At 37.8% G+C, this 26,438-nt stretch overlaps 1 protein-coding gene across 1 annotated transcript in view; it reads left to right on the plus strand.

Moving 5' to 3' along the window:
• Window positions 1–401: 401 nt before the first annotated feature.
• The window catches only part of TAFA2 (TAFA chemokine like family member 2), a 555,274-nt gene continuing 529,237 nt past the window's right edge, over window positions 402–26,438 (plus strand). Inside the window, exon 1 of the mRNA XM_081588950.1 lies at window positions 402–1,917. The gene's annotated coding sequence lies outside the window, so the exon portion shown is untranslated. The remainder of the gene's footprint in view (window positions 1,918–26,438) is intronic.

Here is a 26,438-nt window from a genome sequence, read left to right on the forward strand (position 1 = left end):
GGCCAAACTTAATCAAATTGAACCTTAGAAGACTCTTTATTTGAGCCCTTATGACTACTGTTTAAGTCAGCAACCAAATTGACCAAACCTGTAAGGACATGACCTTTCAGCGTCTTGCTATTAAATTTCTGTAAAGATTGTAAGGTTCCTTTATCAAGGACACTGCTTAACTAGGCCTTCGGTACAAATCTTGTCTATAAAGAAATTAAAGATTGGAATTTGTAAAACCAAAAAAACTCTCTGAAGCCAGATACTCTTCTTTTGCTTTGTGGAAAAATTGAAGTCCCAGTTACAGCCTGTAAAGCGTACTAACCCGGATCTCCCTCTAGAGGGAGACATAGTCCAGCTTTTATACCAATTGCTGCCCTCTCATCTTTCATTGCCTCTTTTCCCACAAGACCGCAGTTTGCTCTCAGAAGCAGGTGCGGCTACTGAACAGAGGTGGCTGTTGGGAAGAGAGATCGAGGGAGGCGACGCCGCCTGGTCCTGCCCTCGCATTTTCTAGCTTAACTCAACCTGGAGTGTTGGCACCTGTTTTCTCCCTGCGTTCTCGTTGCACCACACAGGGAAGCCAGTCATTCCGAACTCCCTGGACGTCCAGGCTGGGTGGAATAAGGGGTCTGGGTGGAACAGGGGATTTTGTCCTCTATGGTGACTTTCTGAAAGGTACCCACTAGTGAGTTTTTTTGACAGTGCAGCACCTAGGGTGCGAGGCGGAGAGGAGGCTTCGGTTACTAAACAGCTTCTTTTTATTCTGGGGATCTGATTTGTTTCCTCCGCCTTCTCCCCCGCCTCATCTCTCTGCCGTTCTTTAGCAAATTGACACAGACAGCACCTGCTCGCTGGTGTTAGATGTTGGAGCTCGCACCTTCTCGGTGGTGACAGTGCCAGCGTACTGGGGACAGGAGGACAGTGGCGATTTCCCTCCCATCCAGCCCATGATGCCTAGAGGAGCAGCGGCCGGGCTGCGTGGGGCTCTGCTCGCAGCACTTCGAGGCGGGATTGAGGGGCTGCAGCTGGCTAGGAGTTGCTGTTAAGTGGACTTGGCGCCAAGTCTCGGAACCTGCATCAGCTGAGACCTATCTGCTAAAAGCGGGAACACAAGCGCCTGCCTGCACGGAGCAACTCCATCGTCTTGAGGGCGGAGGACGGCGAGGTCGGAGCCTCTCCTTCGTCCTACCCCGAACCTCCCCACCACTCTCGCAAGCCGGAGACGCGGGACCTGCGAGAGCCAGGGAACTGGAGAAGTACGCGGCGGAGGCTGCTTTCCTGAAGGTGAACTGTTAGTCCAATTGCCTTTCCCCAGAGAGCAAAAGAGAGGGCGGGAGAGAAGGAACTGAGGATGTGTGCGTGTGTATCTGTGTGAGACGACGTGCAGCGGGAGGAAAAGTCGTTACTCGGCGTTTTAAAAGCAAACAAATCAGAGATGGATAAGAGCGGCGATTGCTGCGAGACCGCCTTGATTCTCGCAGCGTGAGGAGCTGAGCGCACCGCGCGCATCCGGCGAGGACAGCGGGCGACCGCGGGCGCTGGCGAGGGCTGGGGACTTTGGCTTCTCCCCCTTTGATTACTTTGACTCGTGAAAAACGAGAGGAGGAAAAAGACGAGGCTCCCGCACGTCACCTTCCACCCACTTTAAGGGGATTCCAGTTTGGATGTCAAGAGATTCCTGAACCCTCTTTGCTATCGGAGGAGGAAACACACGCGCGCGCGCACCCATACACACACGCACGCTCGGGGCCACACTCACACGCCCTGCACTAGCACACACCTCCAGACTTCGGTTCCCTATGCCCCAGAACGGCAACGGCGGATTGGCATCTTGGAAGCGATGCGAGAGCGATAAGGCTGGCGCGGGTCCGCGGAAGCTGCAGGAACATCGCTAGGTGTTGCCGCCACCAGGAAGCCGGGCTGCAGGTAGGCGCCGGCCGCGCCTCCCGCCGGCGCTGGGGGCTCGCGCGGCAGCCGGAGGACCTGGGGGTCGAGGGCTGTAGGGAGCTCGCCCAGGGACAGCGAGGGGGTGATATCAGATGCTAGTTGGGTGGTCTGGGTAGGGGCGGAAGTAGAGGAACGCCGAGGGGGTCAGAGCAAGCGAAGGAGGTTCCGAGAGCCTTGCCCTTCCTCTCATCTCTGCCCCATTTCTCCTAACACAGCGAGCCACCCGGCCGAGGATTGAAGTGGGTCTTAATTCTATCCCTCTACCTAACCAATCTCGGTTGGTAATCATTTTGGACTCCTAATAAGAAGTTGGGGTCGCGTATAAGGGACCCTGACATCAATAGCGTGTCAGGTCGTCTTTCTGAAATCCCCACTTTCTGTCTACTTCTGATTATTTCTCTGGCCTGTCTGCAGAAGATGGGGGTTTCAATGAGGCGATTGCTTTCTCCACCTCTGACTGTTTTCATAAAGAATCATCTGGATAAGTTCCGGCGCCTTGTCTATGTAAAGGCTTTACTTAGATTTGGTAGCAGACGCTTTACTACTGAGATACAGATCTAGTAAAGGATACTACAGGAGAGGTTTAGGACAAGGATCATTTTAGGAACAGCGTTCAGAAAACAAAACAAAACACAGCTTCGAGAAACTAACGGTTTTTCATTTGTTTCCGGATGAATGTCCCCACAATCTTGCTAATACTACACGGTTTTTCTGACACACTGCTTGCCTGGCCCTTCCCTCTTCTATTCCAAAAGGCCAGGTTCCACCAAGAAGTGTTTTCTTTTAGACCACTGTCAGTGGGGAACGTGTTATTTCCAGAAACTGCCTTGGCAAAGGAAAGTTTGAGGTCCATCGCCCTCTTTCCCCTAGAACTGCAGGCTGAGCTGTCTAGTCTCCACATAAAAAGGAGGAACTGTCGGTGCTTGAAAGCCCCTGAATAGATGCGAAGCTTTCAGAGTCAGTGAGTCAGTGAGTCAGTATTCTACTTCCTGAGCAAGTGTTAAACAATTGCCTGGAGCATGTGGAATTACTGGTGTAGTCACTACAGTAACTAGCTAGCCTCTCTTCACCTGATGCTGGGTGAGTTGGGCTTGTGGCCATAAGACAGAAAATAATCTTTTTGAGAGTGTTAAATACCGTCTTGAATTTTGCAAGCACTGTTCTTGCAAAAACAAAGCCAAACCTGTATGCAACCTTTGCTCTGAAAAGTAACCCCAAAGCAGCCAGTGTATAAGGTCTTTTACTCATGACAGAATGAATTTTAATGACTATTGACTGCATGATAATTATCTGATTCCTGTCTTCCCCAACTAGATTGTTTGAGACATCAGCATTCAGATTGTTATCAATTAACACTTTAAAACTGATCTATTAGGCAGTGTAAGTTAAGACAAATGAGTAATTAATTTAAGATTTCTGTGTAAAGTGCTAAATGGCAATAACTAGCAGAGGAGACTGAAAGCCCTTCTAAACCCTTTAAAAACCAGGCATTAAGATTATTTGTATTTATTCCAGCCTTCCCATATTTGCACATGTACTCTTAGACTGGTGAATCTTTTACAGTTTCAAATCTTGCACCTAAGATTATTAAAAATGATTGGACACATTTAATCTTCTCTCTTCCTACTTTATTCTGTTTTGGATCTCCTCTTGGGTCAGTTGTTTGCATATTGACCTTTGTAGAATTCTAATTTTTAAAGTCATCAGTAGCCATTGAAAGGCCATTACTAACCACACAGGAGTTTATTTTATTTTCATTTTCTTAACTTTCAGTGAAAAAAATTGGGTTACATTTTTTATAGATATAATACTATGAGAACAGTGTCACACTGCCAACTGACTTCTTGTATACAGTGACTTTTAAGAGGCAGAACACAGTTTTAGTATGTTGCTTTTTTCAAGTTAGGTTTTTGTGTTTTTTTTGAGACTGGAATCTTGACTCTTGCCTTTAACACAGTTTTATAGTTTAGGGTGCTTGAACTTACATATTTATACATAGTGCTATGACGTATGTATCTTAAGGAAGAACCAAAAAACTTGACATAAAAGCAAACACCTATAGTGCTACAAGTTGTGCTAAAAAGGAACCTAAGGTTACTGAGTTTGTGTGATTTTGAAGCTGAAAAGTATTAGCTATTTTAAGTGACAGATTGGAGAGTGAAGATTCATTGAGATCCCATGGATCTATGTCAAGAAAGGTACATAATGCTTGAAGACTGCATTATTGTATTTACTAAACACAAAATTATAAAATGTGATAACACAGCTGTAAAAAGATCTGTTTTTAGACATGGCCACTTTTCCTTTTCAAAAATTTATGAAGTGATGAAACTTAGGGGGTGATAGGTTTTACGGAAGTTATTTTGTATAGTATCGAAGTTTTAGTGGTCCCGGATTCCGTATCTTCAATATAGTATTTTAATTTTGATTCTTTTACCAAGTGTTTTTGAGTACTGAAATGTTGAAAGTGCATTTTAGGGTTGATTTATCACTAATTGCAAGTTATGGATTATCCTATATAGATAGGCTAATATGTGTCTCTCTAGTGTTTTCCAGGCTTTTTTTTTTTAAATCATGAGCTCTGATAAAAAAAAGGTACTGTCAGATTCTGCCTAAGTTCAGCTGTGGCAGGAAACTGATGAGCGTTTGCCTCTCTAACGCATGTCCCAAACTAGGAATGTTCTAAAGTGTCATCAGTTTACTTCTAATATATTTGAGACGATAAAACAACCAGAGTGCAAACAGTTCAGTGCCCCTGCTTTTATTTCTCCAGTATTTTATTAGGGATGCCTCATTAAGTCGTATTATTCTGCAGCTGTTTTGTTCGTTGAAGATACAAGTAAAAATAAGGAACTTGACTGTGCAATGCAGTTTTGTTTTCTAGGTGAAAAACCATAAGTTGAAGTAAAATAAGCCTTTAACGTAGTTGCCTTTGATCTATACCTGACATTTACAAATGCAGTTCATCAACCTGTTATTTGTAGGGCTCCATCAAAACAAAGAGAAAGAAATGCATTAACACAGACTGTTCCTAAATATGAAGGCCAAACTAGCTGCATCAACCTCATATCTGGTCCACATACCTGCACAGTGTTTCATGAGATATTTATTGTTTATGAACCATTGATTTTAATGCCAGGTAATACGGTGAATTTGCCATTTTGTTTGAAAATTCTTTGATTTATTTTGAACTACTTGGAGCACATGGAACTGTACCACTGAAAGAGGAATATATTCTCACAATGATCTTTTTAGAGAACAGTCTTACTTTAGGTTTAGAATGCAGTCTGAAATAGGGGAGAGGGAAAGTCAGGCCTAGCAAACAGCGACCTAGGAGTTGGTTTTGGTTTTTAAGTTGTCATTGACAACTGGTAATTTTTAGAAAGTCTGATTCTGTTCATTTGGCACAATGAGTCAGTGCCCTTGTCAATGAAATATAGCTAGCAATTTCTGTCTTCTCCTCATTCTTGACAGAAGTTTTAAGAGGAATGGTTAGACCTTAATTGGAATGTGAAGAAAAATGGTATTTAAATCCTTTTTTTCTGGCAATATGACTCTAATCTCTACTTCTATATGTTTATATATGTACGTGCATACACACATATGCATTTAATGGCACCCGTGTATTGAAGGGGAGAGAAGACCTTTAAAAAAAGGTCTGCATTTTTTAAGGTACCTAAAACTTCACTCTTTTACATGATTTGACCTACAATGCAACCGTAACTGTCATTTAACAAGGTTGCTTATAATTGAGCTTTAATCTTTGAGCCACTGTTGCAGGCAGTATTTTTTCTCTTCAGTTCTTTCTTTTGAAGATGTTTTTATTCATTAGGCTACAAATGCAAAAAAAATCACTTTTGTCCTCTATGTAAGGGCTTTTTGGAATGTGTTTATTGACACCATGACTGGCAATCTCAACACATTTTAAACAGTGAATATATCTGTATTCTCTTTATTAAATATGTACCTCTGCAGTCAAAACACAAACTGTGCATTACATGAGAGAATGCTCTTCTGGTTTCAAATGGTATCCATAAAATTTCCAGAAACATATTGATATTACACTCCAAGTTTGTTAAATTTCCTAAACCCACCCACTTCTAACGTGTGTATTACATGTATGTGTTGGGTTTTACCCTGTATTACAAGTGTAGGCCACCTAGTAATTGGAATTAGTGAAAAATTTATGCAGTTCATTTTTATTAACATTTAAAAACTAGAAGACTTTCAGGTTACTTTGGATTCATATAAGACATGAATATATAAGCTATAAGGAGAGTATTGCATTTTATTCACAATTATCCATATGAGGTATATAATGTAACTAGGGAATCAGAGCTTATATGCTTTTATTTGATAAAGTCCTTTTAATCACTTCCTTTAGTCTCCTAAATTACTCCATAGCACCTGTAATTATTTTATTATTTACCCTGAATGGCCAGTTAGAGAAGGTACATCTCCCTTTCCCCTAGCAATAGCCAAAACTTATTCAATTACATTTATATTTATAGTTCTCCTTTTACACAGTAGATTTTGGAAACTTTTTATATATAGAGAGATTGGATAATGTGATAATGCTGCCTTCTTAACAATTACAGTGGAAGGCTGAATTTAGTACTTTGACAAAATGGGGACAATCAGCCCAACAATCTCCTTTGGTCTTTTATCTTCTTGAGCTACGTAAAGCTAAGTCTTCATATAAAGCCTGGAGAATGCAAAGTAGCTTTTGATGAATGCAAGGTTTGTTTTACTAAATATTTTTGAGTATTTTCCCTGCTATGAACTAGTCACTGTATAATTGCATGCATGTGAATGGGCAACTGTGTTGACCTTTAAAGGTCATGCAAAGATTCTAAGCCTTACCATTTGCAGTGTTAATTGCCTATGGCCTCCTGTTGCTGCATATGGCGCTTTCTGTTGAGTTTAATAATACAGAACAGATTATGGAGCTAGCAGATTATACAGCTCTTTATAAGTGAATTCATGAAGATATCCATGGTACACACTGTGACAGAAGATTTTTTGAAAAGCGTATATGTGCTTTAAAGTTAAAATTTTTGAGCAGAATCACCTGGGCTATGAGAAGACAGATCATTTCTGGTGCAAAAAACTGATCATTGAAAATTATTTTTGTGTAAAAACGGTGCTTTGGTTTTATTTGGCTCTGACTGAGTTTTCACTCTCAACATTCTTTTTGGAGATCCGCAAAAGAATTGTAGTTAAATATTGGAGAAAACATATGCTTGTCCTTTCCTGCTCTGTTACGATAAAGACCATCTAGATGAGAAAAGCAAGGTGTGTTATTTGTCCTAGTCTACATTATCCTGGCTTCATGTTTTTTGACTTTATAGATTGGAGTAAGCAAAGATAGGCAACTAAAAAAGCATTATGTGGTCATAGGAATAGTAATAACAAAATCTCAGTCTAGTAATAGAACACTGAGACTGTTAGAATATGTTCTTCAAGATAACAAGCCCTTTAAATCCCTAGAACTTATGTCTACTCAAATAATAGAGCTCTGTGCATTGATGCAGCCAGTTTTGGACTGCTCAGATCAGTCAAGAATTTGGAAGTGGTCAATTCAGATCATTTGAGGAAAGCAACATATACACTTATATTTTTAATTTATATTAGTTTATGACAGTTCCAAATTATTTAAGGTGGAAAACCTAATTATTGTTACTATTTCCTTCTTAGTTTAGTTTTACCTTTTCATAGGGGTATGATAGATGGCATACTCAAATTTGTTGGTGCTGAAGAGTTCAGTAAATTCTTCCTTAGAATCGCCATCAGACATATCAGCAGCAGTGACCTGGTCCTGCTTTGGTTTGTATTTTCTTCAGAAAGTTGGCTTGAATTGGGTGAAACAGTTCTAACTTTAGTTTTCTTTCATGGCATATAAGGAGAAAGGAGGTAGATGATCTATCTACCTTTTAGGCAGGCAATCCAAAGGCCAAAGGGAGAATGAGAGGGTATTGAAATCTCAGACTCTGGAAACAGAGGCCCCATTTTGGGCAGCTTTAAGTTCAGGGAAAATTTTAGCCTAATTTTTTTTTTTTCCCTAGCTTTAGGTCCTGAAATGTTATATCACAGTAGTTTCCTGCTAAGAAGCATATTTAGCATTTGTTGCAAACTTCTTTTAGATTGATTGTTGGTGTGTGTATAAATATACCAGAACTGGGTCAAAATTTAGACTTTGGTATTTGAAGATATATTTGCTCATCACATTATTTGTTGAGGGGTTGAAATTCATTGGCTTGCATTTTGGTTAGCAAATAAATTTTGGAAATGATTTTTATAAAACCTGTGTGGTACCGTGGTGAGAGCTCTGGAAATTCTTTTGTAGCTCTACCAATAAATAACCACATAACCACAAGAAAATCACTTTACTTCTCTGTGCCTCAGTTTCTCAGCAATATATTTTCTTCATTCAAGTTCTCAAGATAATTAAAAATGTATTTTTTGCTCTGTCCTGACCTATTAAGCTTCATGGCATGGAAAGTGTAATAATGTTGCAATACTTGCCTTTATTTAGAAAGTCAAGAAATGGCTAGCACAGAAAGTTCCTGGAACACCAGTAAATGTTCCAGAAATGCTTTTCAGTAAGCAATTTGTCAAAGTTCAGTTATATATGATCGGGATGGTGACGTTAATGATGATTATGATGACGACTAAAGGCTGTATATGAAGGGACACAAAATTGAATCAGACTAAATCTTATTCTGTTTATCCATTTTTCCTAATTTGCATGATGCTGTTTTGTTGGGAATAAGTTGTAACAGGCCTTGAGTCTTAGGTTTGTTGGAGTTACATGTCTCTTCTCTACTGGTGGTTTTCAGAGTCACTGAAAGAAAATGATTTGGTTGATTAACCCAAATAGAACTGCTGCTAAGTCGCTTCAGTCGTGTCCGACTCTGTGTGACCCCATAGACGGCAGCCCACCAGGCTCCGCCGTCCCTGGGATTCTCCAGGCAAGAACACTGGAGTGGGTTGCCATTTCCTTCTCCAGTGCATGAAAGGGAAAAGTGAAAGTGAAGTCGCTCAGTCGTGTCCGACTCTTAGCGACCCCATGGACTGCAGCCTACCAGGCTCCTCCGTCTAGGTTAACAAATGAATAATTAATAATAATTAAACACATTTCATTCAAAAATCTGCATGTGAACTTTTGACAATTTATAATCCTTGGGAAAGTTCATACATCTATTCAATGTCTTGAACACTCACTAGGTGCTTGTGGGGTATTTCAGTAAACAAAGATACAGAATTTACCATTTTAGTAATAATACTTGAAGTTTTAAAATGAATCTGGAAGAATGGTTCAACAATGTATTTGTGTTATAGCTGCTCTTACTATTCTTGTTTATAACTGAAGTATAGTTCCAAAAAGAAATAGTTAAAATATCTGAGTTGGAATGAGTTGTGAAGAAAAATATCACAGTATATATTTAAGGTGAAGTAATATGTAGTTAAGTGGGTTGATTCCAGCTCAAAAGCTGGATTTTCAAACCAGTGTAACACAAACAATGGCTCCTTTTCCTGTTTTATGTACATGAAAGAAATAAATTCAGATAGGCTGAATGACTTGATTAGTGACATGATGGTCCCTAGAGACTCTTAAAGGGGTAGCAAATTCAAACCTGCATAGGAGTCTGGCTGGGAATGTGAATCAATGAAGCTAGCCAAATGGAAGATGAAAAATGGCAACAGACACTCAGTCTCAGCTACAGTGTTGGGGAGACTGTGGGGAATGGTGGAGATTCTGGCCAACATTCAGAGTGGGAGAACTGAGCCTTGGCTCCATTTGTTGCCTTGCCAGAATGTGGACCTGGTGTTGCTAGATTTGCTGAATTGTAAAAGAGGACTTAGAAGTGTAGAATTTTTAATGCGAAAGTTTTAGATTTATAAATGATGCTATTCAAATTGAAATACTGGGTGGGCCAACAGACATGTCTGCAGGCTGTATGTAGGCCAAGGGCCATGAGTGTGTCACTGTTGACAGGGGGATATGTGAAGACAGCTAGCTAGGGAGATATGTTTATGCCTGCCCTTCTGTCATCTGTAGCCAAATCCTCCAACCCTAGTTGCATTTGGAGCCAGGGTGGTTGACAGCAAAAGGCTTAGCTGGAAGAGCTGACTGATCATAATGAGTGGTTCAATCTCACCCCTGGTTTTAGTTTTTTTCTTGTTGACTTTGACTCATTGTACCGTTGATGCTGAACTCATCTTGATGTTGGTGGTACTTTGAAGGCTTTAAGCGATGTGCTGGGAATACAGAAGTTTAAGTGTATGCCAGATATTTGGAATAGCTCTATAGTTCTGTAAAATCATTTCCTTTAGATCAATGCTTCTTAAAGTTGGAAATACACACTAATCATCTGGGGAAATTTTGCTAAAATGCAGGTTCTGCAGTGGGGCCTGGAGATACTGCATTTCTGATAAGCTCCTGGGTGGAGCTAATGCTGCTCGCACTGGAGTTGCAAGGTTTTAGAGAGTTTCTTCACCTGAATTTCACTCCACGCAAGCAGAAAGGCTCCTACTATTACTTCTCTGACAGGCTTCTTGTAGTAAGCAGCCTAAACTTGGCCACCGACTTCAAACACTTTTCTCAAAGGCTCTTTAATTTGAGCATAGAATTCATAAGCGTTATGCTTACTTTTCTAGTCTTCTATTTAGAGAACATATTTTTCCCCCAAAACATGTCAGAAATTGCCTTTTCTTCACACATTAATGAAAATTTCATTTATTTCCTACAGTTTGAAGAAATGTTTGTTTTATAAGTAAGGCATTATCTTAAATATGGATCTAGTCTAATATACAAGTGAGTTTTAGCTCCTCAAATCATTTTTGTAATTTCAACAGTAATTGTTTTCTTTAAAGTTTAAATGTCACAATTTTGGCCACAATGTCTTGATTTTTGTTCAACTTAAGTAGTTATTAGGAATATGTGGGAGGATGGAGTTGGAAAAAGATGGTTTTCCTTGTGTGTTTATTGTGCTTATAACTTTTGAAGTGAATCTCTCTCCTTTTCACTTTTGCTCTGCTAATCCTAAATAGCTTTCCAAAAAAAGTGATTTCTTTAACATCGAAGGCATAATAACTTACTATTTAGGGTATTTGACTTTTTTATAATTAATATTTTTTTTTCTAAACCAGTTTTACTAATGCCAGAGGTGTTGTATCTCAGACGTGTAACTCAATTCAACTGAGAGATGACCTAGATCTCATGTTACAAGCTCAGTTCAAAAAAAAAATCTCTTGCCAGTTTTATCAGTGTCTTGGAAATTCTTAGGTTTTCTTCTTGGTATGTTAATTTCAATCTGAGATTAGATTTAGACATGTCAGAGGGAAGCAGTTTGTTTTCTTGCATGCTGTATGATTAAAATAGTTTGTAATAGTAATGCCATTAAATCTTACTCAATTTCTTTTAAGTGCTTTAGAAGTTTCTATTACATTGAATAGCTTTGCTCATAGCTGAGTAATGATGTGAATTGATTTTACTGAATCTGTTAGACTGTAAGCTCTGTGAGGCAGAACCACAAACATATTTCTATTGATTTCTGGTGCTTAGCACAGTGTCTGGCATCTAACAGGTACTTAATTCATTTAACAGGAAAATGATCAATAGTTCATGTTGATAGAATGTCTTTTTGTATGTTGCTTCAATGTGTGAGGAAGTATTATATGAACTGTCATTTATTCTGATTGTGTTCAGTGTGGCTGTGTGTGTGAGAGAAAGAGGGTTTATTTTGACTTGGAATTTCCATCTCTAACCTGAAAGGTATATTGGCATTAAAAAAGTAAATGCATTCTAGTCAAAACATCAAAGACAAAAAACAAAATGAGCACGCTGACCGATATTCCATTCTTTCTACAATTTATTGTAACCTGGAGGTTTAGAGACTACGTTTGCTTATGATTCTGCTGTTGTATAAATTAAATAATATTTGTCAATGTCAAATTTAAGTGTTGTTAATCACATATGGAATATATTTTGATTGCTCTTGTCAGTGACTTGACTCATCGTTCATCAGGGAATTTAAAGCCATTTATTCTTTTCCACATAATTACCATTTTCATAATTTATCATGAGCCAGATTTGCTTCACTTTCACCTTCAGAAACACTATTGACTGTGATATCATTGTTTTTGGCTTCAGTGATGTTGAAAATTACTGGTGTTCTAATTTTAAACGCTATTTTGTACAAATAGTATGTGTTCAAGTATTGATTTTATTTTAGTCCTTCTGGGTTAAACAGAGCTTTTAAATGCTTGCCACCATAGATGATTTCACAAAATTAAAATTCTTTGACTGTAATTGAATACGAAGGAAACTCATGTGTATCATAAAAACCAAAAAAGTCAACTGAGTAGTTCATGAAAAACTTAAAGTTGGATTGTGTTGTTTTCATTGTAAAAGATTGCATTAAATTATATATATTAGCATCCCTATATGCTTAAAAAGGTGCTCAAAGCCCTTAGACATAATGTCTTCACTCTTTGAAATATTAAACATGTTTTTGGAATGTTTTAATATGGGTCAAAGAACAGGCTTTACACTGACTAGATCTGATTTTTCTTGGTATTGTTCAAAAACATACTTTATAATTAAGATCTAAGGCTATTGAACTAGGGCCATTGTGGAATGTATTGAAAAAGATAGATCTATGCTTCTTCCCCAGCTCAATCTCATATATGAGGTTAATGAAAAATTTAGGTACTGTATAGTACTGAAAGATTTTCAAAATCAATAAGTAGAATTAAAGTCAAGCTTAATGTATATTGGTGAATTTTTCCTTGGAGCAAAGTTTCTGTTATATTTCTAGGAAGACTAAGTTATAGTCTTCTTTGTCTGGTATCTTTCCTAGCAGCTGATTACATCTAGTCTTTAAACTCAGGGTTTGTGGCTAATATTTCACTTTATATTTTGTGAAATCTGCTTCAAGTTCACGGAGTAGATGGTATGGCAGACTGGAGTAAAATGAAAGCAGAAAGCAGACTGAATAACTGGCAATCAGGGATTAAAAAGGTGGCAGGGTTAGCATTTTACAGGATATAGTGGGGGAAAGGTAATAGATAGGGGCCAGATGGAGTGAAAGGGAAGCAAAAAGGTCAGAATGGAAGCTTGTTCTAGCTAGAATTTTTATACAAGAAGAAGAGGAAATGACCTTTGAGAGAAGGAAAAAGCTAGACAAAGAATACATCCATATAATTCTTGGAACAAAGAGGCAAAATGGCAACAAACTAAAGTTACCAAGGAGAGAAAATGTGTGGTGCCAAACTAATTTTTCCCTCTTGATCTTGTAAAAATTCTACCCCGGAATAGGAAATTTCTGTGAAGGTGTTGTTTTTTTTTTTGAACCAAACTAAAAGACTGGATTCTAGTTCTGACCTTGCCTCTAGATAGTCAACCCTAAAAAAAAGTTACTGAACTGTTACTGAACTGAACTGTCACCCGTTTTTTCGATGTAAATGAGATGATTGGATTTAATGATTACTTAGATCCCTCTAAACTTTACAAGTCAAAGATGACCATAGGTCATCCTCCTGTGCTTCTATTCTGTCCCCTGAACGTTATCTTAGACCCTGCTCTGTCTGCTTCCTTCCTAGACTGTGAAATTCTTGAGATCTGGAAATGTTTTGTTCTTCACCTTGTACCACCTAAGCCTACCTTAGAACATACTCAGGCATTTAATAAGTGTTTTATTAATTGATCTTTAATTTTATCATTCTAAAATTCTAGATTTTTCATCTACATAATAAAAAGTGTATTCCAGAGGCATAACTAATAAGCACATTTGCATGCTGCTTATTGTTTATAAAACACTTTCATGCATGTGATTTTATTTGATATCTAAAATCACTATGAGATCAGGATAAGTGCTATCCTCAATTTCAGGTAAGGAAATTGATGGAGACTGGTAAAAATCACAACTAGTAAGTGCCAAGAAGTTGGCTTGAATTCAAAGCCTAACTGTTGGGAGAAAATTCTCTATGGGTCTCTCAAGACACTAGGTATCCTATAGTTCTGTAATATCTTTTTAAGGATGTTTAAAAAGTGAATAGTCCTGAAAGATAATGTCTCCCTCTAAATCACAGGGCAGATTTGCTTACTGTCCAGCATTAATAAAAATAATGTCTCCCTCCAAGGCAAAGGACATATCTACTAGTAGTGTATTATAAAAGATTTCCTAAGCCCAAGGTTCCACAAAGCAGTGCATATGCATCGTCCACATGGGCTGTTTTGTACTGTACCTGTGGGACTTGGTGGTAAAGGAACTGACTCAAAAGTGATGTTCATGCTTCTTGCTGTGTAATAGCTCCTCTATCTTTTACTCAAGAGTCTTGTGTCTTTTGCCATTAGTTCTGGGGTCCTTCTTGAGACCCATCCTTCTCTGATATTTTGAAAGATCCTTTGGTGGCACTATAGAGGTTAAGTTCCATGAGGGTTCGGAATAGGAAATCAGGGAGACCAGTTAGAGAGCAAGAGAGAAATGGCAAGAATTTGAAGAAAGAAGTTGGAAGAAGGGAGGAAGAAAAGGCAAAATTTTGATGTAGGAGATGGAACCAACTGATCATGGAGACTAAATGTGTAAAAGAGGGGGAGAAAGAGTCAAGGATAGGTCTTTGCTTGGATGACTAGTACTGTCTTACACAGTGTGACCCCCAAAGTTAACCTAGTCTATCTAGATGAAGATACTTGGTTGAATTTTAAGCATTTTGAGTTTGAGGTGCCCTTGGGATACCCAAGAGGAAGTCTAAATAGGTAGTGGTAAATCTGGGTCTGGTGTTTGGGACAGAATTATGGTTTAGACATGGGGATTTGGGAGTCATCAGTGTACATGCTGCTGTTGAAATCTAATTAGACGTGATCTCCAGGAAGAGTGTTTAACAAAACATCAAGGAGAGAGCCCTGGGGAACAATGAAATATAGGAAGGAATCTCAGCTCTTTTTTATGTCATAGAGAAGAGTCACCTTTCTCTCTGTTGTTTTCTCTCTGGGTTTTTGCTCAGCTTGCTACAACTTGGCCTCATAATCCAGGGAGTCCACCTTTCCTGTTATGACCTGCTGTCTAGAGATGGAGATGCTGATGGTAGCAGAAGGAGAGAGCAATGGAGGAAAAGTGGGGAGCATACCTGAAGTTCCTTGTTTCCATTTTTCCCTCTGCTATCCCTGGATATTATTGTGTTTTAAGCCTGTACTCCTTAGGACTGTCGGAGAAGGAAATGGCAACCCGCTCCAGTATTCTTGCCTAGAGAATCCCAGGGACAGAGGAGCCTGGTGGGCTGCCGTCTGTGGGGTCGCACAGAGTCAGACACAACTGAGGCGACTTAGCAGCGGCAGCAGCCTCAGGACTGTCATGGGCAAGCACACTGTCAGGGGATAAAGACTTTTCCTCTGTGGTCTTTACTCTTTATGGAGATCTATGGACATTTTACAAATTAAAAATTTGAGCGTTTACAACATTCCAGGCACTGTACGAAACACTTTATATGAATTATCTAATATACACAGTAATTCCAGAAGAGGGTACTACTGTTATCCCTATTTTTTAAGTAAGTGTCTTGACCAAGACTGCCCAGCTTGTAAGAAGCACGCGAATCTTGAATCATACATCGTGCCTTCAGGGCTCAGTTTTTAACCACATAGTACTGCATCTAAGTTATACTTTTTGGAAAAGTAGACCCATTCTGCTTAACACATTGCTGGTTAAAACACTGTCTTGATTCAAATTATTTCTACCTAAACATTCTAAGTAGGTCTTGTCTCTCTAAGTTTAGAATTGTATCATTAAAATTACACTATAACATCCATAGCATTCTTTGATATCTCTTAGATTTCCCATATGTAGCTTTGTATGGTCCTCCAATTTCACATGATAAGACATTAAGTAATGAGATAAAGAGCTAGCATTCAAGAAAATTTGAAAAATTTATTCATATATTCAAATATTTGTTCCTTTGAATCAAAAAAGGAAAAGCTCCAATTTTGAAGCAAATGTGAGCTAAAGTGTGTCTTTTTCTGGAATTTAAATTCAGGCTGAAAGATTCTATTACATTTATCTTACAAAAATCTCTCTTGGGCTCTTGGTTATGTAAGAAATGGGTTTCTTAAGGGTAGAGTGGGAATAGCTTAGGCAGCAGTCCTGGCTGCCAAACCCAGTTGCCTCTGTAGAACATCAATATAAGACTAATTAGATGCTAAATGCTTGGTGAGTATTGAACAGTGCAATCCTCTAATTTTCTGATTAATGACAAAGCCTCATGGAAACATTAATTATATTGGAAGAATTCAGACAATCCCATTTTTGAGTAAAACAGGAAATATATATGTAAATGGATTTTTTTTCCCTAATAATATAGCAGCAGACACTCCATGGTCATATGAATAGTAGGTTCCTATTCTTGAGGGTTATGGATGTTTTTAATAATATGATGACAAAATTGAGGGAGGAGTACTGTATTATAGCTACATTATATTTTCTTTGGAATCTGTCTTTAAAGCTCAATGTTGGAAAAGAACGTATTGAATCTTTTTTTTTAAATGAGAAGTATCATGCAATGCGATTATATATATGTATATATATGTTCAGAATATATATGCTTTATATTCTCTTTGTATACTTCCTTAGTCTGAATTATTTGCTTCTAGAATGGATTAATAGTTGATGATAATTTGTCTTATTTATCAATAATTTAAGTATCACTATAGATTATACTCTAAAACTATAAAAAGCCCCAGCTAGAAAGTTTTGTTAGAGAAACGTCTCTTGGGAAAGATATGATTTAAAATCATAACAAACAACAGTGTACTTTCACTTGAAGAGCCACTTTGTTGAAGATGACAGGGCAGTTTTATTTCAAATGACTGGGGATATGGCAAAGTGAAAATGTGGTATAAAAGGAGCTTATTGTAGATACACAATAACTTCAGAAAAGAAGAAAAATGTGCAGTTCAAAGAAATGATATAATCAGAGCAATCAGTAGGCATTTTGAATATTCTTCTTTACTCGTTTTATTATAGCATTTATACCTGATTCCACCCCTTCCCTGCCATAATATAATAGTTTTAAATCAGGAAAAAGCCTTGGGAATGTAGAATCCAAAAGTCTCATCTTATAAATGAGGTCTCAAGGTCCAAAGAAGTAGCCAAGATGTGCTAAAGGGCACAGAAATAGTGTCAGATCCAGGTCTGGAACCTAATTTTTCGGATTTCCCAATGGAATGTTTCCGCTGCAGATATGTTTTGTCAGTTTTTCATAGAGTCAAAGTTCTGGAAGGGAGTTTCAGAGGGCACCTAATCTATCTTACTTTCTTACACTGATTTAGAAAGTTATGTGAACATTGATCCAATTAAGGAAAAAAGATCTACAGAGAAAAGAATGCTAAAATTTCATTCAATAATTTATTCTAGAGTTTAGTCCCCTATTAGTCAATATATGTTGATACAGTTGTTTATGGAGCACCTACTATGTGTCAGGCACTATGCTATGTGCTGCAGATACTTAGTAAAGCAGAAAGAGTCCTTATTTCTTGGAGTTTTTAATCCAGTAGAAGAGAGAGCTAATACACATACATGTATATGCATATTCATATAGACACAAATTTATTTGCACATTAGGGTAAGGCTGTATCTTCAAATATTTAGAAAATAGTGTTGTATCAATGGACAGACATACAAGGAGTAAGATTTTTATTCAAAAGCAGAAAAATATTGGAATTATTTAGAGCTGTCTGAAGATTAAGAGCTTTAGAAAGTGGTGATTTTATAACATTGGGGTGCTCATGAAAGTGCAACTGGACAGCTTCCAGGAGAGCATGTTTTGGAGGCATTCAAATGCTAGATGGACCTTTTATTAAGTTATTTTTCTTTGAACTTCTTCATGGGAAAAATTAAATTCTTTGCCCAGTGGATTTTATTTAGGCTTCGTTTTATTTGATTTCTCTGACATTTGATTTAGATGACCATTACCTTCTTCTCCAGCTCAGCTTCCCTGCCCCCCACCTCCAGACTTAATAAACAATATTTGTGGTTCCAATTCTATAGTCTTTCTTTAGAACCTCTTTTGCTGGCTCTTCTTCCTCAGTTGTTGTTTAGTCACTCAGTCATGTCTGACTTCCTTGAAATAATAATGTTCCCTAGTATTCTGTCCTTAGAATATCTATATATTCATATTTCCTTGATCTTATTTACTATCATCACTTAACTAGTTCCACTGTGTTGCTGATTTCCAAATCTGAGATTCCAGGCAAGAATTTTTCAATTGAAATATCCAGCTGTATACTACACCTCTCTATCTGGATGTCTCAGCTTGAACTCAGTATCTACTCTCTCCAAACTCTTCCGTGTTTCCCTTTGTCACCAAGTAATATTTAAATCTAACTAAAAGTTGTTTCAAAGTGGTGAATTTGCAACACTGGAGATGTTGAATATGTATCAATCACCATGTTATGTAGATCAGAAACTAAGACACAGGTTTCAAAGACTCTGGTCTGGAACAAAGTCCATGGCATGTGGTAGATACTTATAATAGTCAACTAACTGAATGGATTAAACTTATGCTTGATATTGAGGTCACGTTCTTTCTTCTGATCCTCAGTTCAGTTCAGTTGCTCAGTCATGTCTGACTTCACAAGCCCATGGACTGCAGCGTGCCAGGCTTCCCTGTCCATCACCAATTCCCAGAGCTTGCTCAAACTCATGTCCACTGAGTTGGTGATGCCATCCAACCATCTCATCCTCTGTCGTCCCCTTCTTCTCCTGCCTTCACCTTTCCCAGCATCAGGGTCTTTTCTAATGAGTCAGTTCTTCCCATCAGGTAGCCAAAAGTATTGGAGCTTCAGCTTTAGTATCAGTTCTTCTAATGAATATTCAGGACTGATTTCCTTTAGGATTGATTGGTTTGATCTCCTGTCAAACCAAGGGACTGTCTAAGGGACCCTCAAGAGTCTTCTCCAACACCACAGTTCAGAAGCATCAATTCTTCTGTGCTCATCTTTCTTTATGGTCCAACTCTCACATCCATACATGACTACTGGGAAAACCATAGCTTTGACTAGATGGACCTTTGTTGGCAAAGTAATGTTTCTGCTCTTTGATATGCTGTCGAGGTTGGTCATAGCTTTTCTTCCAAGGAGCAAGCATCTTTTGATTTCATGGCTGTAGTCACCATCTGCGGTGATTTTGGAGGCCAAGAAAATAAAGTCTCTCACTGTTTCCATTGTTTCCCCATCTGTTTGCCATGAAGTGATGGACTGGATGCCATGATCTTTGTTTTTTGAATGTTGAGTTTTAAGCCAACTTTTTCACTCTCCTCTTTCATTTTCATCAATAGGCTCTTTAGTTCTTCGTTTTCTGCCATAAAGGTGGTGTCATCTGCATATCTGAGGTTATTGATATTTCTCCCAGCAATCTTGATTCCAGCTTGTGCTTCATCCAGTCCAGCATTTCGCATGATGTACTCTGCATATAGCCATGATGGTGTGATCCATTGTGGTTATCTGGGTCATTAAGATCTTTTTTTGTATAGTTCTTCTGTGTTTTCTTGCCACCTTATTTGCATAAAATGTTCTTCTGCTCCTAAAGGAGGTTAAACCATTTGATAAGGAAGGTTGTGGAATGACCCTTTTCAGTACTCTAAGTTCAGAATGTCTTCAAGGGAATTAAGGAAGAGAAACTTCAAGGTCTTCTCTAGTTAGGGGACCTCATTTTTTTCTTGTGTATGTAGTGAAGACAGGAGACTAACATCTATTGAGTACTTTACATTGGGCCATGCCCTGAGTTAGTAACCTTTACATATATATTTGTTCATTTATTCCTCATAATGAGCTAACGGCCCCAGGGGTTAATATTGATATCTTCTACCTCATTTTATGGCTAAATAGTTGATTGTCAGAGAGGTAAAAAAAATAGTTCTGTTAAAGGTCACTAAACTTATTATTAGGTGACTGAGCTAAAATTTGAACCCAGATTACTTAAATTCAAAGTCTTCCTCCAGCCTTCATTTGTTTTCTGTTGATCATTTTCTATTTACCAAGGTCACTGGTATTGTAATTCCATCTTTACATATGAAAACACTTTGCATGTTCATGTAGCTTTGAGTGTGATTGTGTGCTTAGTCATTCAGGCATGTCTGATTCTTTCTGACCCTATGGACTGTAGCCTGCCAGGTTCCTCTGTCCATGTGATTCTCCAGGTGAGAATACTGGAGTGAGTTGCCATTCCCTTCTCCAGGGAATCTTCCCAACTCAGGGATTGAATCCAGGTCTCCTGCATCCTTGTAGGCAGATTCTTTACCTTCTGAGCTACAAGGGAAGCCCATTTAGTGTGTAGTTAGTATGTATTAAGCACCCACTTTTTACTGAGTATTATACGCAATAAAAAGAGGGAATAGTCAGCTCTTGCCTTGAAAGAACTTTTGGCATAGTTATCCACAGTGTTAAGCAGCATGCTGTCTAGGCCTCATGGAGGTTGTAGAAAACTAATTAAACCGCTCTGGATCGAAGATTCATTCCTGTGATGCTTTATTTTTCTTGTTGAATTGTTGTAGTTACATGATCTTAGAAATACTTTTTGGTGTGTTGATGACATCACTTAAGTCCTGTCAGGAGTCTTCTATTTAAAATGGAGCTATGGTCCCTCTTTTAAGCACAACTTTGATTTATATCCCTTAATGTATCCACTTTACTTTGTTGGAAGTATTTATTTGCCTTAGTCACTAGATTATGTGATTCCTGAAGGCAGAGACTGTTCTTTGCCTATTTTCTGGCATATTGTTATTCCTTAATGTTTGTTGGAAAAGGGAGGGAGGGAGGAAGGAAGAAAAGTATCCTTGTCTTTTATCTCCTGAACTTATAATTTTGTTAAATAAAAATATTAAATTTGTCTGAAGTGTTTTATTTTTTCAAGAGTCTTTCTACTACATGATCTATATGATTTTTCTCTTTGATAAAGATTTTTATGATGATTTGCTTTGGTAGGTTTCCAGTTATATTAAAAAAAATAAATATGAGAGATGATATAGTTCTGCTCTGACCATCTTCCTAATCCTCCATGAACTTTTAAAAATGATAGGTGTGGGCCTGTGGCCAGTTTCTTAATATTATAATAGATTAAATGTGTTTATTCATACTTTATCTCTGTATTATCAGTATGCAATGCATTAAAAGGGAAGAAGAGAGGTCCTTTGAAGTCTCTGGTGAAATTCTTTTTTTTGAGGGGGGATGCCTCTTCCTAATCATTTATTATAAATGGAGTGTCAATCAGCAGACATTTCTTATTATTGTTCAAACTTTGTTCTAGTCACAGCTGTAGTTTTCTTTCAATACCACTGAAATTCAAGGCCTATATTTCAGAATTTGGAATTATTCTGTAATATAAAATTTTAGCAGAGTAGAGCTGAAGGATTTGCTTATGTTCTCTTTTCTTCAAATACTATAGATCATCTACATGAATCAGTTATCAGTAATGAGGTGATGGTTTATAATAAAGTAATAATAAAAATGATTAATACTAAAATAATTATAACAGCAATAATACAATTCATAATCAGAGAGATCATGTGGTAACCTTAAGTGTGGTGAGTCACAGCAAAGTGAATAATATAATGTTGCTAGGTTGCAAGCCGGCTTCCCCAGTGGCTAAGCGGTAAAGAATCTGGCTGCCAGTGCAGGAGATGCAGGTTCGATCCCTGGGTCGGGAAGATCCCCTGGGGAAGGGACGGGCAACCTGCTGTAGTATTCTTGCCTGAAAAATGCCATGAACAGAGGAGCCTGGTGGGCTACAGACCATGGGGCTGCAAAGAGTCGGACGTGATTGGGCACACACATACACACGCATATAGGTTGCAAGCTACTTATTGTTTCAGAATAGTCAGAATAGAGATCAATCAAGAAATGCTATAGCAGCCTGAACAGATGAGTAAGAATGAACATGTTTTCAAAATTTGTGGATATATTAATAAAATGTTGATGGGTGGAACTATAACAATAGGCCAAGATAGTCTACTATCTGATAAAGCCCATATTGCAGTTAGAGTTTACAGTTCTTGGGGATCTCTCTTGAGTAAATACTACAGAAGTAATAAATAAGTACATTACTCTGGTAGAGCAAATGTGGAAATGGAAGAACATAAAAGCAGAGTTATCTATCTCAGGAACCTGGCTGACGTGATGTATGGATTGTACAAATTTCGAAGCTAGTATTTCTTCCATGTTTTGGCAGCATTTCAGAAGAAGGTGAATCTTTACACTCCCTTTATCACTAGGAGATTTGTTTTCTCAAGGAGATTTGTCTAATATACCCACCCAGTGTGATGCTAATGACCTAATAGCTGATTTACCTGACTTTGAAAGTACTTTTGCTTATTATGATGATGATGATAACACTGGACTCTGACATATAATTTTCTTTGTTTGGCATTTAAAAATGGGATATCAATTATTTTAGGCCCAAGGGTACTATTAAGTCTGGCTCTAGGGTCCTTGGGACTGCAATTTTCTCTTTGAGCTTTCATAAATCACTGGCACAACAAGACAAACAAGATAGTTATGCTGCTTGTGAAGAACTTGGAAACTATACAATAGGGGAATTGTCTTAGAATCTTAATTTAATTTTTAGATTTGTGCTTCATGGTAAACTCGTTTCTGTTGTACTCCTCAGATTCATTTCTATTATATAGGTGCTGTCAGTTATGAATATATTAACAAAAGCACTTATTAAAAGGACCTGTTACTTAGTTTAAAACATCTATTTCTTGTGTTTTCTAAGTCTAATTTACCACTCTTCTAGTTGGCCTCACTTTTTACTATAATAGGTACACACTTATAAAACTCTACTAAATGCACATTTAAGGGCTTTCCTGGTGACTCAGATGGTAAAGAATCCACCTGCAGTGTGGGAGAACTGGGTGTGATCCCCGAATTGGGAAGATCCCGTGGAGAAGGGCATGGCAACCCATTCCAGTATTCTTGCCTGGAGAATCCCCATGGACAGAGGAGCCTGGCAGGCTACAGTCCATAGGGTCACAAAGAGTTGGACACGACTGAGCAACTAAGCACAAGTACACAAGGCATGGGAAACCCTGGAAAATGAGGTAATATAGGTAGTCATCAATTTACAAATGGTTGTGTGTAGGCATCTGTGTGGTGCATTTGAGAAAATCTCAGTGTACCAAACATCACAGACTCGAGCATCAGATAAATCAGATGAGTTCTATTGCTTACTAGGTGCATGATATTTGCCAAGTTACCAGCTTCCATAAAAACCAATTTATGGCTGGTTTTGTTCATCTATACCTTTATCTATTCCTCTACCCCTAGATTAGAGAGTCCAATAGCTATCATCTCTTTTGAAAATATTTCAGTATTTTTCTAAAAGACAGTAACTTTTAAAAGTTTTAAATATTTTGGATATTAACCCTTTTAATTAATTAATTAATATTAATCAGCTATATGATTTGCAAGTATTTTCTGTTTTGTGTGTTGCCTTTTCATTTTTTCAAAAAACTATAGGGATGCTGTTTAATTTGATGTAGTCCCGTTAGTTTGTTTTTGCTTTAATTTTCAAATCCAAATAATCATTGCCAAGACTGAAGTCAGTGAGCTTGCCCATTATGTTTTCTTCTAGAAGTTTTATGGTTTCAGGTCTTATGTTCAGATCTTTCATTCATTTTGAATTGATTTTGTGTATTGAGTAAGATAGTGGTTCACTTTCATTCTTTTGCACATGACTGTCTGATTTCCCAATGCCATTTATTGAAATCCTTTCCCCATTGTGTATTCTTGGCTCCTCTGTTATCAATTAATTGACTATATATATATGGGTTTATTTATGGAATGTGTATTCTATTCCATTTATTTATGCATCTGTTTTTATGCCAATGCCTTACTACTTTAATTTGTAGGTTTGTAATATAGTTTGAAATCAGGAAGTGTGATGAGTCCACCTCTGTTCTTCTCCAGGGGTTGCTTTGTTTTTTCAGGTCTTTTGTGGTTCAATTCAAGTTTTAGCACTGTGTGTTCTAATTCTGTGAAAAATGCCACTGGAATTTTGATAGGGACTACATTAAATCTGTAGATTGCTGTGGGTAGTAAGGACATTTAAACAATATAAATTCTTCCAATCCATAATCATAAAGTATCTTTCCATTTATTGTATTTTCCTCAGTGTTTCATCATTGCATTATAGAATGTAAGATGTTCTATACTGTATATAAGATGCTATATACTGTGTATGACATTATATATTGTATATAAGATGTTATATACAGTATCAGTTCAGTTCAGTCGCTCAGTCGTGTCCGACTCTTTGCGACCCCATGAATTGCAGCACGCCAGGCATCTCTGTCCATCACCAACTCCCGGAGTCTACCCAAACCCATGTCCATCGAGTTGGTGATGCCATCCAACCATCTCATTCTCTGTCATCCCCTTCTCCTCCCATACCCAATCCTACCCAGCATTAGGGTCTTTTCCAATGAGTCAACCCTTCGCATGAGGTGCCCAAAGTATTGGAATTTCAGCTTCAACATCAGACCTTCCAATGAACACCCAGGATTGATCTCTTTTAGGATGGATTGATTGGATCTTCTTGCAGTCCAAGGGACTCTCAAGAGTCTTCTCCAACACCACAGTTCAAAAGCATCAATTCTTCGATGCTCAGCTTTCTTCACTGTCCAACTCTCACATCCATACATGACCACTGGAAAAACCATAGCCTTGACTAGACAGACTTTTGTTGGCAAAGTAATGTCTCTGCTTTTAAATATGCTATCTAGGTTGGCCATAACCTTCCTTCCAAGGAGTAAGCGTCTTTTAATTTCATGGCTACAGTCACCATATGTTATATATATATATATAAATGTATATGTACTTAAATATATAAATAGGTATCTAAAATCTATATGTGTATGTATATAAAGAACTCCTGCAACTCAACAGCAAAAAAAAAAATTCAATTGAAAAGTGAATGAAGAACCAGATAGACACCTTTCTAAAGAAGACATACAAAGGACCAATAGGTACTTGAAAAAGTACTCACCATCACTAATTATTAGGGAAATACAAATGAAAACCTCAATGATATACTACTTCATATTGTCAGATTGGCTGTCATTACAAACAGAAGAAACAACAAGTGGTGAAGATATGAAGAAAAGGAAACTTTGTGTACTGTTGGTGGGAATATAAATTGGTATAGCTGCTATGGAAAACAATATGAAGGACCCTCAAAAAAATAAGACTAGATCTACCATTTGATCCAGCAATTCCTTTTCTGGATATATAGCCAAAGAAACTGAAATCACTATTTCAAGAAGATATCTACACCCTATGCTCATTGCATCATTTTAAAAATAATGCCAACCCATGGAAACAATTGAGAGGTCCTTTGATGGATAAATGAATAAAGAAAATGTGGTGTATTTATACAGTGGAATATTCTTCAACCATAAAAAAGAATGAAATCATGCCCATTGGTGACAACATTGATGGACCTCAAGTGCATTATGCTGAGTGAAATAAGTCAGACATAGAAAGACAAACACTGTATTATTTAATTTGTACTTTAATAAAAAAAAACTTATAGAAACAGAACAGATTGGTGGCTGTCAGAGGCAGAGAGTGGGGAAATGGGTGAAGGGGGGTCAAAAGGTATAAACTTCTAGTTATAAGGTAAGTAAGTTATGGAGATGTAATGTATAGCATGGTGACTGCATTGTATATTTGAAAGTTGCTAAGAGAATAAATCTCAAATGTTCTCATCATAAGCAAAAAGAATATGTTACTATGTTACTATGTGAGATGATGGATATTATCTTACTGTGGGGATCATTTCACAGTATATACATATATCAAATAATTGTGTTGTACACCTTAACTAATAGTGTCATAGATAAAAAATCACAATGATATCTTCATGCCTGAGAACTGCCAAGATCAGGATCTTGAAAAAAAAAAATATAGACATCTTGGATCAGGATATATATAGAGTCCATCTATTCATGACTGATGGCCTCTGTCAAATATTTTTAAACCTGTATTCCCCCTCCATCCCTTTTATTCTTCTTCCTTGTAATTTATCAGTGGAAGAAATGGGGTCATTTGTCCAGTAGATTTCCTATAGTCTGAATTTTAATGATTGAATTCTTGCTATGTTTTTAACCCATTTATTTGTTCCCTATATTTTTGGTAAATTGGTAATTCAAACTAGTAGTGTGGTCATATTCGATTTAGATTTTTGGGGGCAAGAATATGTCACAGATGGTGTTGTACACTTGCATAATATATGATTTTCTTTCTTTCCTGTTGTTATTAATCACTAATGTTCAGTGCTTAGATCTATTAATTTATGAAGGGTTACATAAGAACTATGGAGAAGGCAATGGCACCCCACTCCAGTACTCTTGCCTGGAAAATCCCACGAACGGAGGAGCCTGGCGGGCTGCAGTCCATGGGGTCACTGAGTCGGACACAACTGAGCGACTCCACTTTCACGCCCTGG

This window comes from Giraffa tippelskirchi, chromosome 4, assembly GCF_054371585.1.
Source record: "Giraffa tippelskirchi isolate mGirTip1 chromosome 4, T2T-mGirTip1v1.2.pri, whole genome shotgun sequence".
Lineage (NCBI taxonomy): Eukaryota > Metazoa > Chordata > Mammalia > Artiodactyla > Giraffidae > Giraffa > Giraffa tippelskirchi.